The following is a 13,480-nucleotide window of genomic DNA, read 5'->3' on the forward strand; positions in this document are numbered from 1 at the left end:
AGGACATTTAGAGACTGTAGGTACCAGCAGGTCTGATAACTGCAGACTCTACCTCCTGTAGTAAAGGATGACATAAATATTATAATAAGTATTAAATATAAAATAAAAACAAGTATCTAAAGTTTGAATCAGTCACAAAAACCCCTGAAGTATCCCACATTAGTAATGAGAAAAGCTGAAGCCTCAAACACACGAGCAGATTATTAGGATCATATTTGTGTAAATGTACCTATAAAAATTTCGATTTTCTCTGTCATATCATCCGGGTTCTAAAAATATCCAACCTGACGCCATGTCCAGAATCCATGCTAATGATAAGTCTGTTAATGAACCCTCCACCATTTTGCCTAGGTCCTGTTTAGTGGGGGGTTTCATTTGGAACATTGAACAGAAGGTTTTACTGATTGCCCTTCTACCTACCTTCTACCCACCTTCAGTGGGGTCACACCTCCCAACTATCATCCCACCCGGGAGTAGCCAGAACTATCTTCATTATCCGGCAACGTTTCTGGTGGCCTGCCACGAAGAGAGATATTAATGAGTACATTGCTACCTGTCCCATCTGTGTTGCCAACACAGTTTTCCACTAGCCTGTTTCTGGACAACTACATCCTCAATCAATCAATCAATCAATCTTTATTTGTATAGCGTCAATTCATAACAGGTGTTGGCCCCTGTTCTCTTAACCCTGTACACCTCGGACTTCTGCTACAACTCTGAGCTGTGTCACATACAGAAGTACGTCGACGACACAGCCATTGTCGGGTGTATCAGGGATGGCAGGGAGGAGGAGTACCGGACACTGGTGGGGGACTTTGCTGCATGGTGCCACACGAACCAGCTACAGCTCAACACCTCTAAGACCAAGGAGCTGGTCATTGACTTTGGGAGTTCCAGACAGAGGATGCAACCTCTTCTGTTAGAGGGAGCTGAAGTGGAGGCTGTGGACTCCTACAAATACCTCGGGCTGTGTCTAGACTGTGTTTAACTGTTTACAGGTCTGTTTACAGGTCTCTTTTAACCAACACATGTTTTTCTCTCCTCACAGGTTATGTACATTATGCTATATTAGTTTTAAGTCTAACTGCTAATGCTAACTGCACAGGTTTAACATATAATTATGTTTACTCTTAGTCACATAGGGGCTGCTAAATCTGTTTGGGGGATTTGTATACAGAGGGGAGGGGGGACAGCGGGTGTGTATTGTAACTAATGTCTTGTGTCCTGTCTGTCTGTATACTGCTACTGGATGCCTTGAATTTCCCTCGGGATCAATAAAGTATCTATCTATCTATCTATCTATCTATCTATCTAGACAGTAAACTGGACTGGACAACACACACCAACCACCTGTACGGGAAGACACAAAGCAGGATGTACTTCCTAAGGAGACTGCGGTCCTTTAACATCTGCAGCAAGCTGCTGGGGATGTTTTACCAGTCCGTGGTTTCCAGCGTGCTTTTTTACACCGTGGTATGCTGGGGGGGCAGCATATCCAAACAGCACACATCCAGACTGGACAAACTGATCAGGCGGGCCGGCTCTGTGGTCGGCATGAAGCTGGACTCTCTGGTGACGGTGGCAGAGAAGAGGACACTGGACAAACTGCTGGATATTATGGACAATGCCAGCCACCCTCTGCACACCGTCATCAGTAACCAGAGGAGCCGGTTCAGTGAGAGACTGCTCCTTCTCAAGTGCAGAACCAAGAGACTGTCCATCACGCTCTACAACTCCTCACTTGGGGGGAGGACTAGAGCACATGGGACAGAGGGGTAGGAGTTGGAGCGTCTTTGCTTCTACCCTCATTGTGCAATAACACATGGACACTTTCACGTGTATGTGCAATTATCTCAACCAAGTGCAATAAGCGCAATAGTAATCATTGCCTTTTTTATAGCCTTCTTTGTATATATTTTTTCTGCTTCTTCCATGCATATTTTTTGTATATTTTTTCCAACGGAAGAATGTTGTCACGGGTTAGCAGGCAGGAAACAGGAGAGGTGGACCCAAGTGCAGAATAACTTAATTTATTTTAACAAAAAGGGCAAAAACTTACTTAAATAACAGAAATCCAAAAAATCACGACGAGAAACACAGGCAGCAGGGACATGAACACATTCCAGGACAACGACAAACCACGAGACAATGACAATGAACCGACAAGAAACTGAGGAAAACACAGAGACTAAATGGACATGGGGTAATCAGACACAGGTGAGACTAACGAGACAGGTGAGGAACATCAGGGTAATCACAAAGGCGGGAAACACAAGGAACAAAGAACACAAGACCAGAACACTGAGGACAAGTACAAAGTAAAACCCAACACTGACACCACCACCAAAACCAGATCTACAAAATAAAACAGGAAACACTAAAGACTAGACTTAAAACACAAGACCGGAAATAAACTAACAGGCAACATAGGAGGACACAGGGAAACACACTCAGGGCTAAAGTAAACCACACTAGGAATCATACATATACAGAACACAAGGTAAATAATGAAAACTAAAACAAGATTAAATACAGAAACAAAACCAAACCATGACAAATGTTCTATTATTGATTCTATCTTCTTCTTTATATTGTTACTTTTTTTTGTTACCTGCTACATTTTACTTTATTGTATCTGCTGCTGGAACCTAAATGTCCTTGAGGGAGTCATCCCTAAAGGATCAATAAAGTGTGAGGTTTCAGTTCTGTTTTGTTGTTTCGGTGTGAGTTTGTGTTGTCTTTTCTCCCCCTCCCTCTTCTGGTCTTTCTTCCTCTGCAGGTATGTGAGTGGCAGGGGGTGTGGCTGGCTCCTCCAGGCAGCAGACGAGGCACACCTGACATCTATCAAATCAACCCCTCCATATAAGCCTGGCTGTCAACCTACTCCTGTGCCAGATAATTCCGTCTCGTTCGGTAGTGGCATGTTTGCGTACAGCAAAATTGTTTGTAGTCTCTAGCTGGTTTTTGTTCCTTTGCTTTGTGAATTGTTGGACTGGTCTTGTTTTTCTTATTTCTAGTTTTCGCTGGTGTGCCACCTGGATCTTCAAGCCGGCCAGCCTCCTGCCCTCACTGCCTGCTCTTTTGTTTTTTGGAACATTAAATATCTTTTTGTTAAAACTATTTTTGTTCTTTATGTCTCTGCATTTTGGGGTCCGCCAAACCAAAACATAACATAAAGTTCAGCCTAAGTCTCTATCTTGAGACACTTTACAAAAGCAGGTAAAGGACCTTACTGTTTGTCTGTTAACATTAACAAAGAGCAGGTAACAAGAGCATACTCATTGTTATGTTTACATAAAGCAGGTAAAGGACCTTACTGATGGCTATATTACAAGAGCCCAGCTTAATCCATCATAGCGTGGCAAGAAAAAACTTCCTTTTAACAGGCAGAAATCTTCAGCAGACCCGGATCATGACAGAACAGCCATCTGCTAAACTGTGCTGGGCTTGAAAATGGGACAAGATGCAGAAAGAAGGATAGGATAGGTTTGGGGGGGGGGGGGGGGGGGGGGTCTGGGCAGGCCATCCTTGGGGGGGGGGGGGTTGTTTGGGCAGGCCATCCTCATGTGGGGGGGGGGGGGGGTTGTTTGGGTAGGCCATCCTCACCAACAGTCCCAAGGAACCTAAGAGAGCTCAGGAGCTCCCAGAAAAAGGAGAGGTTAGAATATAAAGATAGAGACAAGCAGTAATAAGATATGAAAGCTGGGAGAGAGAGAGGGAGAGAGAGATAAGAGATCCTGGTGCCAGTTCCCCCGGTAGTCTAGGCCTATAGCAGCATAACTATGAGCTGGTCCTAAGCCAGCCCTAACTATAAGATTTATCACAAAGAAAAGTTTGAAGTCTATTCTTAAAAGTACCTAGTGTGTCTGCCTCCCGGACCCCGACTGGTAGACGATTCCAAAGGAGCCTGATAACTAAAGGCTCTACCTCCCATAGTACTTTTAGAGACTATAGGCACCACGAGCAGGCCTGCATTCTGGGAACGTAATGTTCTTAATGGATAGTACGGTACAATTAACTCTTTAAGATACGATGGTGCCTGACCGTTTAGAGCTTTGTAGGTGAGCAGAAGGATTTTAAATTCTATTCTAGATTTTATAGGGAGCCAATGGAGAGAAGCCAATACAGGAGTCATGTGGTCCCTTTTCCTAGTTCTAGTAAGAACACGAGCTGCAGCGTTTTGGACGAGTTGAAGGGTCTTTAGAGATTTACCATAGCACCCTGCTAAAATAGAATTACAGTAATCCAATCTGGAGGTAACAAATGCATGAACTAATTTTTCAGCATCATTTTGTGACAGGATCTGTCTGATCTTAGAGATATTACCAAGGTGAAAATAGGCTGTCCTTGAAATTTACCTGTTCCGCATAGACCCTGGTCTGACATCTCCGTGGACTTCGTAACAGGACTTCCTTCCTCTAAAGGAAACTCTACAGTGTTAACACAGGTGGACAGATTTTTTTTAAATGGTGCATTTCATAGCTCTTCCTAAATTACCCTCAGCCAAAGAGATGGCTGAGGTCATGCTACAACATGTTTTTCGCAAACATGGATTCCCTAGGGATGTGGTGTCAGACTGGGGACCGCAATTTGGCCCAGTGTAGACGCATGGACTCGACTCGCTACAAGAGGGCGGCTGATAGACGCAGAACAGCGGCTCCTGTCCTACACAGTGTTTACCCTCATGTTTCATGTCTTGTGTTTCACTTTGATACTTACCCTGTGTCTCGTTTCAGGTCGGTGGCTGCATGCCCTATTGCCCCAGTGTTTGCTCAGCCTTGACAGTATTTATGAGATTATAGATCGCTTGTGTGACACACAGAAATGTGTGATCACATTATGTGATTTATTTGTTTGAATTTTTGTGTAATTGGGAGCATTTGTTTTACTACTTTATGTACATTTTATTTACTATGGCTTTAATTTGTGCCACAAGGAGGCGTTACCTCCAAATGAGACAGTTTAGTGTGCGTGTCAGCCCCACACACTACCTGTTTGCACGTCTCATTATTTCTGTTATTTAAAGGTGAGTAAAGTCAAAAATCACATATTCTATTCTTCTATAACGTGTGGAAGCTAAAACCATCAGTAGTTTTAAGCTACTTTAGCATTGAAGCTCATGAGCGCTAGCTTAGCTCATCACCACGTTCATGGCCGCCACTGTATGTTGGTCATGACTTGTCCCTCACTCCCATGTTGTTTTGTTAGTTTTGTAAAGCTCCTGGGTCTCTGTTAAAATAACCGTGAGTTCATGAAGAATGTTCGTTTTCATATTTGTACTTATTTTTAAAAAAGTGTAGCGCTAACTCCGCTAGCTTCGCCGTTTCTTTATGGGATTTCCCATGTGTTTTGTTAGCATAATGCTAAGCGAGGATTTATCTCTTGTATGAAGAAGCTCTGAAGCTACAGAACTGAATTATTTTGTATTTGTGAAAAGAATAATAACACAGAATTGTTTATTTTTTGAATTTTTGAGATCTTTTGTATGTAATTTAAGATAAAGTATAAATTGGTGTATTTCGGTGCATCCTGATTTGAAATGTTGAAAAAAAAAAAAATCTTGAAGAAATACAGTGAAGTTAGGGTGAGCAGACGTCCCCGATTTCTGCGGACAGTCCCCGATTAGGCGGCCCTGTCCCTGGTTAAAAGCTGTCCCCAGAAATGTCCCGAATTGAATGGAAGAGAAAACAAGTTGCGTGTAAGTCGCCAAATTTGATGCTCGGTTGCAACTGTTTCTCTCTACTTCCATCTCGGACTGTGTGCGTTTCAACCACTACGAGAGCGGAGATTCACCGTAGAAAAAAAAGAGCGAGAGGGCAGCATTACTGTTCTGACGTTCAACGTGGAAAAATTGTTTACTTGCTTTCCTGATTTTGAATCTCAGACAGTGCAGTTGAGAGACCGCTCTAAGGTAAGCGCCAAACTATCACTGGTGTTGGTAGTGAACATGTAGCCTGATGTGTCATTAAGATAGCAGCGAGATGGGGCCGCAGTATTGAGGCTGCAGTCCTCGCACGGATTTGCGTCCGGCCTATGGCGTTTTTCCCGCATGTCTCCCCCCACTCTCTCCCCGCCCTCCGACTCCATCCATCGTCTCCTCTACAATAAAGGCTATAAAAAAATGCCGGAAAGATAACAGTGAGATGACAATGATATCACTTTATGGTGCCCTGTTGTAAAATATGTAGAAAGTGATGAGTAAGGAGAGAGAGGGCTGGGAAAAGAAGAGGAGAGTAATGCTCTAATGTTGACTGGTGCAGACAGAAACTATACTGCCTTAACAGAGTTCCTTTGATTACTAATTTAATTTAATTCTTTAATTACTACTAATAACTATCAGGACTACTGAACCCTTTTTGGGTACTCTTAATTTAATACACATCAAATATGTACATTTGGTACAAAAACACAGAATTGACTGAGTTATTCATAATTATCACATTTGAATTTTGACCACCGCGCTAAAAATGTCCCCGATTTTTACTTTACAAATCTGGTCACCGTAAGTTCAGTAAAACTGGAATACATCAACATATGTATTAAAATAAAGACTGGCAGAAGCGAGGAAAGGAAACACACAACCTGTTTGCTTGTCTCATTATTTCCCTGTTATTTGACAAATCTAATCTTACAACAGTCCTCGACACGGGGCCTGTTACACTTGATTCGTGGTTGGTCGACCTGTTCATCTGCTGAACTGTTGTCACTGATAAAAATGTAACTGAATGCTGCTGTGATGCGCTTGTGTCCTTTATGTTGTCACTGCTCATGGCTCGGTAGGCTGTAAAACTGAATTGCCCTTCTGGGATAAGTAAAGTTGTCTGAACTGAACTAAAGTTCCGTTTCTGGTTAAACAAAACTTAACACTTCCTCGTTCTAACTCGTCGTAAGGCCCCTCAGTGATTCTTATGGGGAGTGTCGTTTGGGAATTCTTATTCATCTTTCCAGATAAATGAAACCTCAGCTATAAAGTTGCACCAGAAAAGCAATCACCTTTGACCAGTAATAACTTGACAGATACGTCAACTGTGGAGGATTTATTGTTGGACTGTTTGCCTTGGCAACCTGAAATGACCCACCCCTTCCATATATATATACAGTATATGAACAGGAGGCTGGGCATGTATATCTACGGTATATTGCAGTTGGAGATAAACACCTGCACTCTATCAAGATAGACAGTGCTCTCTCCCTTCCTCATAACGTTAAATGAGTTCTTTGGTTAAAGCTTTGTTTCTTTTTGCTGTAATCGGTCATTAAAATCACAGAAATCATATTGAAAAGAATCAAAGTTTCAAAATGCACAGCCTCCTAATCATCTTTCTAGAAGCTCATCAACGTCTGTTCTTGTACAACACTGAATGTCACAAAATAAAGATGATCAATAAATACTGAAAAGTGCAAAGTCCAGATATTTGTAGAATATTGATCCAAAACATTTTTACCTTCTTAAAATATTCATGTTGTTGCTCCTTCCTGCATTCATACAATCATTCATCGACAGTCATTCACAATTTGTCCAACTCAATACCCCACCAGACAGCCAATCAGAGCAGACCATACTGGTCTGTCAAAAACCTTTCTTTTCTTTTTAAGGTACTAATACTAATACTGATTAATACTGATGGACTTTGCAGCAGCCTCTACCATCAGTGTGTGAATGTGTGTGAATGGATGAGTTAATACTGATGGACTCTGCAGCAGCCTCTACCATCAGTGTGTGAATGTGTATGAATGGATGAGTTCATACTGATGGACTCTTTACTCTGCAGCAGCCTCTACCATCAGTGTGTGAATGTGTATGAATGGATGAGTTCATACTGATGGACTCTTTACTCTGCAGCAGCCTCTACCATCAGTGTGTGAATGTGTATGAATGGATGAGTTCATACTGATGGACTCTTTACTCTGCAGCAGCCTCTACCATCAGTGTGTGAATGTGTATGAATTTAATACTGATAGACTCTGCAGCAGCCTCTACCATCAGCGTGTGAATGTGTGTGTTTATAAAAGAAAATAACTGAACAAGCTGAAGTCCATTCACATGTATCATCATTGTGTATTGGTATCGGCAGACGGGAAAAAACACCATATTGGACACTTTTCAAAGCAGAACTTGAACGTGCTTCCTTTCCTGATGCATTAGCAGCCCTAATGTTTGTTGGCATCTTCAAAGGTCTCTAAACCACAGCAGCCTATCAGGTGCATTTTATATTATATAGTGTTTATAGAGAGCAACCAAACAAGACAAGAATAGTTTCAAATGAAACATTACAAGTAAACAGGTTGGAATATGTTTACATACCGTGACCCATGAAAATAATTGGTGGTTGTATTTATTTAATTTCACTGATAAATCTTTTGACCTCTCATTTAATTCTGGGTGTTGTCATCTTTGATATCTTCAGGAGTGACTCAAACTGATGTTTATCACTACTCGGTTAAAAGACTATAAAACCGACGACAGACACACACACACACACACACCCATTAACTCGCACCGGGGAGGTTTCAGCCACTGGAATGTAATCGGGTGATGGCGCTTTCTTTAACTTTTGGGATTATTTTCTTTGGATTGATCTGCTCTTCTGCTGCTGACAGAAGTACTCACGGTAAAATAATACATTTTAAATAAGACCTAATATAGTCGTAATATGTATTAATTAAATATTTAATTTATCTTGAAGGGAAGCTGCAGATTTTGTTAAATCAGCCACATCTGATAAATCCTGTGTGGTAAGAAATAAAAACAATCATAAACTTCAATAAATACCAAACTATATAAGTACAATCCTCCCAATTTTATATGTTTGATATTTCCAGATTTCCCTAACTCTTGAGCAGGGCAAAGATACAAAAACACAGTAACTGAATATTTGAATATTTACATACAAATATCAGTCAATCTGTTAAAAGATCTACTTAACAGCATGTCAACTGTGAAATAATTCAATTTTAGAAAATATCTGAATTGCAAATTTGAGAATGGATGGAGGATGTCAACAACAGATTTGTTTAACATTTTTGTTAAACTAAAGAAATCCACATGTAACCCATTTCTTTCCAACTCCATTTGTGTATAGCATGAAGTTCGTAGCTAAAGGTTTTCATTAAGCTATCACAGTTCACACCCATTTGGGGAAACAACCATTTTCTTCCAGGGGGCAAAAGACAAGGGATTCAAACTCTGGGTAGATAAAGGTAATGGGAAAATAGCAGATCAGTTCAGTTTATTGCCATTTGTAGTAAAAAAAAATTAAAATAAAATAAAAAACACATTTGAAAGTGTGTGCAAGAGTTAAAACAGTACAACTAGGCAAAAAGTTTAAAAAACAGCCAAATAAAAATAAGGAAAAGAGCAGAGACAGCAGAGCCACATGAGAAACAAACCTGTAAATCAAACATGTTAGCTCAGGCTGCGTACAGCGCTGTTAGCATGACGGGATGAAGTGCATTTAATGCAGCGATACCGTGTGCCTGAGGGAAGAGGAGCAAAAAGACCGGCAGCAGGATGACCTGAGGTGATGACCTGTTGATGCTGAGGGTGCTTTCAGTAACACACAGAGACGCTGTTGAGACTTTTTAATGATGTTACTGGTGTTTAAGTGCCAGCTGAGGTCATCTGAGATTGTGACACCAAGAAATCTAAAACTCCTCCATCTCAACGAGCTCGCCGTTTATGATCATGGGAGAATAGTGTCGCTTTCCCGTCTAACCCGACTAACTCCTTAGCTTTGTGTTCAGGATTAGATCGTTTGCTTCACTCCATCTGACTAAATGTTGGACCTCCGGTCTGTTATGTGATTTGTTATTTGAGTTGATGAGTCCTATTAACAATGACATTATCATGATGCAGAGCAGTACAGTCATAGATACACAGTGAGAACAGCAATGGGCTTAAAACACAGCCTTGTGTTGACCCAGTGCTGAAGACAATTTCATCAGACAGACAATCTCCCATACGAACTCTTTGAGGTCTCAGAGTCAAGAAACTAAAAATCCATTCACAGATCATCACACAGAGCGATCAGGTTTGAAGGGATAATGGTGTTAAAAGCAGAACTGTAGTCTATAAAAAGCATCCTGACATAGAATTTATCCTTGTCTAAGTGTTCATACACAGTGTTCAGGGCCACAGACATGGCGTCATCAACAGCGTAAGCGGACTGCAGGGATTTAAGGAGCTGGGAATCCGACGTTTATTGTCGTCAAGCACAAGCCGCTCCAGACATTTCATTAGCACTGTGGTGAGTGCAGCAGGTCTGTAGTCCTTGTGACAGGTAAGCTGTGAGCTACAGGTATAATGGTTGATTCCTTGAAACACCTAGGAGCAGTGCGGCACTCCAGTGACATGTTAAACAAGTCTGTGAGAACAGACAAGCTGTGCAGAGCAGGATCTAGCAACACGTGGAGGGATATGGTCGGGACCAGCAGCTGTTTTTGGCTTGGTCCTGGACCAAGTAGTCTGGACTTGCTGAAGCGACACAGACAGCCCTCTCTGGTCAGTAGAGTCGGAGGGGATGAATACAGCAGCCTCAGTGTTTGCAGCATCAAATCTGGAGTAAAAAGTGTTCAGTTCATTTGGGAGCGAGCGGTCGTGAGCTGCAGTGACGTGGCTTTTAGGTTTGTAAGAAGTAATTCAGACCCTGCCACATGCGACGGGGGTCGTTACCGGAGAACTGACCCTCGATCCGCTCACCGTAGGAGCGCTGAGCTGCTTTAATTGACCGCTCCAGTGAGTGCCTGGCCAGCTGATAGCTAGTGACATCACCAGCTTTACAAGCAGTGGCACGGGCCTGGAGTTTGAGTTATTGATTGAGTGTTGCTTAACAACCTCACGTGGGATACATCGTTCTGTACAAGAGTCAACAAAAGTCAACCCCCTCCCCCCCCCCATCCTCGGGGTTGTTTGGGCAGGCCATCCTCACCAACAGTCCCAAGGAACCTAAGAGAGATTAAGGAACCTAAGAGAGCTCAAAAGGAGAGGTTAGAATATAAAGATAGAGACAAGCAGTAATAAGATATGAAAGCTGGGAGAGAGAGAGGGAGAGAGAGATAAGAGATCCTGGTGCCAGTTCCCCCGGTAGTCTAGGCCTATAGCAGCAGAACTATGAGCTGGTCCTAAGCCAGCCCTAACTATAAGATTTATCAAAAAGAAAAGTTTGAAGTCTATTCTTAAAAGTACCTAGTGTGTCTGCCTCCCGGACCCCGACTGGTAGACGATTCCAAAGGAGCCTGATAACTAAAGGCTCTACCTCCCATAGTACTTTTAGAGACTATAGGCACCACGAGCAGGCCTGCATTCTGGGAACGTAATGTTCTTGATGGATAGTACGGTACAATTAACTCTTTAAGATAGGATGGTGCCTGACCGTTTAGAGCTTTGTAAGTAGGATGAGACCGGTCAGCTGCCGTGAGGTTACTGTAACAGTGGTCTACAGTTTTCTTTAGTCTTGAAGGGTGTTGTACATGCTGGTGGGAACAGGGGAGGACTGATACAATGATTAAAATCTCCAGCTGCAATAATCACTGCGTCAGGGTGTGAGCTTTCATATTCATGAATTATCTTCCGCCAGCTCGTTAAGTGCAGCCTGGGCGTCAGCGCGCGGATGACTGTGCACAGCCAGTATAACAACAGCTGCAAACTCCCGAGATTGGACATTGGAACTCTGGAGAGCTCTTGCGACGTCACCACATGTCGGCACCATCTTTATTTCTCTTAGGATAATGTTCTTGTTAGTTTAAGATATAGGAAAGATGTTGTCATACCTGCTGAACATTATATATTATACATATATATTTACAGTAGCACCTAGCAACTGTGACCAAATTATATTGAATCTTCCTCTGTTGTTTTCATGAGGTCTTTCTTTAGTTTGATCATCGGAGCCTCTGATTGGCTAACAACGGGACATGTGATGAATGAGAGGTGTTGTGCTTAGATTGTTTATGGTCCTGTTCAAAGGTACAAGAGTTTTATAGACAGGTTGTTGAGACACAAATATGTCTGAAATGACTTTTCCCATTATCATAAAATGATGCATTTTGGAATTGAAACCAAAGGCCCTTAATCTCAGAGCAAATAGGAAGATAGTTTCCCTAAGCTTTCTTCAAGCCCAGACTGTTGCAAAATGTTGGAAATCTATACAGAGACAAACTACAAAAAGCTGACTTCAGGACACTGTATCAGTAAAAGCCATTGACTCACTGAAAAATGCACTGTTTGAATAAATGTGGTCTTTCTTTGTGGCCTTTTTGAAGCGTACTCAGTTTCTTCATCAGTTTAGCTGATAAAAACACAGTTTCTAGATATAAAAAGACTAAAAAAGTTAGATTTTAAAATTGATCTTTTTTACAACAGCCCAAAAGACTCATCAGCCTGGCACATCTGAGGCAAAGAGTGGACCAACTGAGGCAACAAGTGGAACAACTGAGGACACCCCCAAAACTGATCAGCCTGGCACAACTGAGGCAACAAGTGGACCAACTGAGGGCACCCCCACAACTGATCAGCCTGGCACAACTGAGGCAACAAGTGGACCAACTGAGGGTACCTCCACAACTGATCATCCTGGCACCACTGAAGAAACAAGTGGAACAACTGAGGGCACCCCCACAACTGATCAGCCTGGCACAACTGAAGCCACAAGTGGACCAACTGAGGGCACCACCACAACTGATGCAACAAGTGGAACAACTGAGGGCACCCCCACAACTGATCAGCCCCGCACAACTGAGGCAACAAGTGGACCAACTGAGGCAACAAGTGGACCAACTGAGGGTACCTCCACAACTGATCATCCTGGCACCACTGAAGAAACAAGTGGAACAACTGAGGGCACCCCCACAACTGATCAGCCTGGCACAACTGAAGCAACAAGTGGACCAACTGAGGGCACCACCACAACTGATGCAACAAGTGGAACAACTGAGGGCACCCCCACAACTGATCAGCCTGGCACAACTGAGGCAACAAGTGGACCAACTGAGGCAACAAGTGGACCAACTGAGGGCACTTCCACAACTGATCAGCCTGGCACAACTGAGGCAACAAGTGGACCAACTGAGGCAACAAGTGGACCAACTGAGGGCACTTCCACAACTGATCAGCCTGGCACAACTGAGGCAACAAGTGGAACAACTGAGGGCACCCCCACAACTGATCAGTCTGGCACAACTGAGGCAACAAGTGGACCAACTGAGGTTTCACCCACAACTGAGGCAACAAGTGGACCAACTGAGGCAACAAGTGTACCAACTGAGGACACCCCCATAACGGAGGCAACAAGTGGAACAACTAAGGGCACCCCCACAACTGATCAGCCTGGCACAACCGAGGCAACAAGTGGACCAACTGAGGGTACATCCACAACTGATCAGCCTGGCACCACTGAAGAAACAAGTGGAACAACTCAGGGCACCCCCACAACTGATCAGCCTGGCACAACAGAGGCAATAAGTGGACCAACTGAGGGCACCA

Source organism: Symphodus melops (genome assembly GCF_947650265.1).
Source record: "Symphodus melops genome assembly, contig: SUPER_20_unloc_1, whole genome shotgun sequence".
Classification (NCBI taxonomy): Eukaryota; Metazoa; Chordata; class Actinopteri; order Labriformes; family Labridae; genus Symphodus; species Symphodus melops.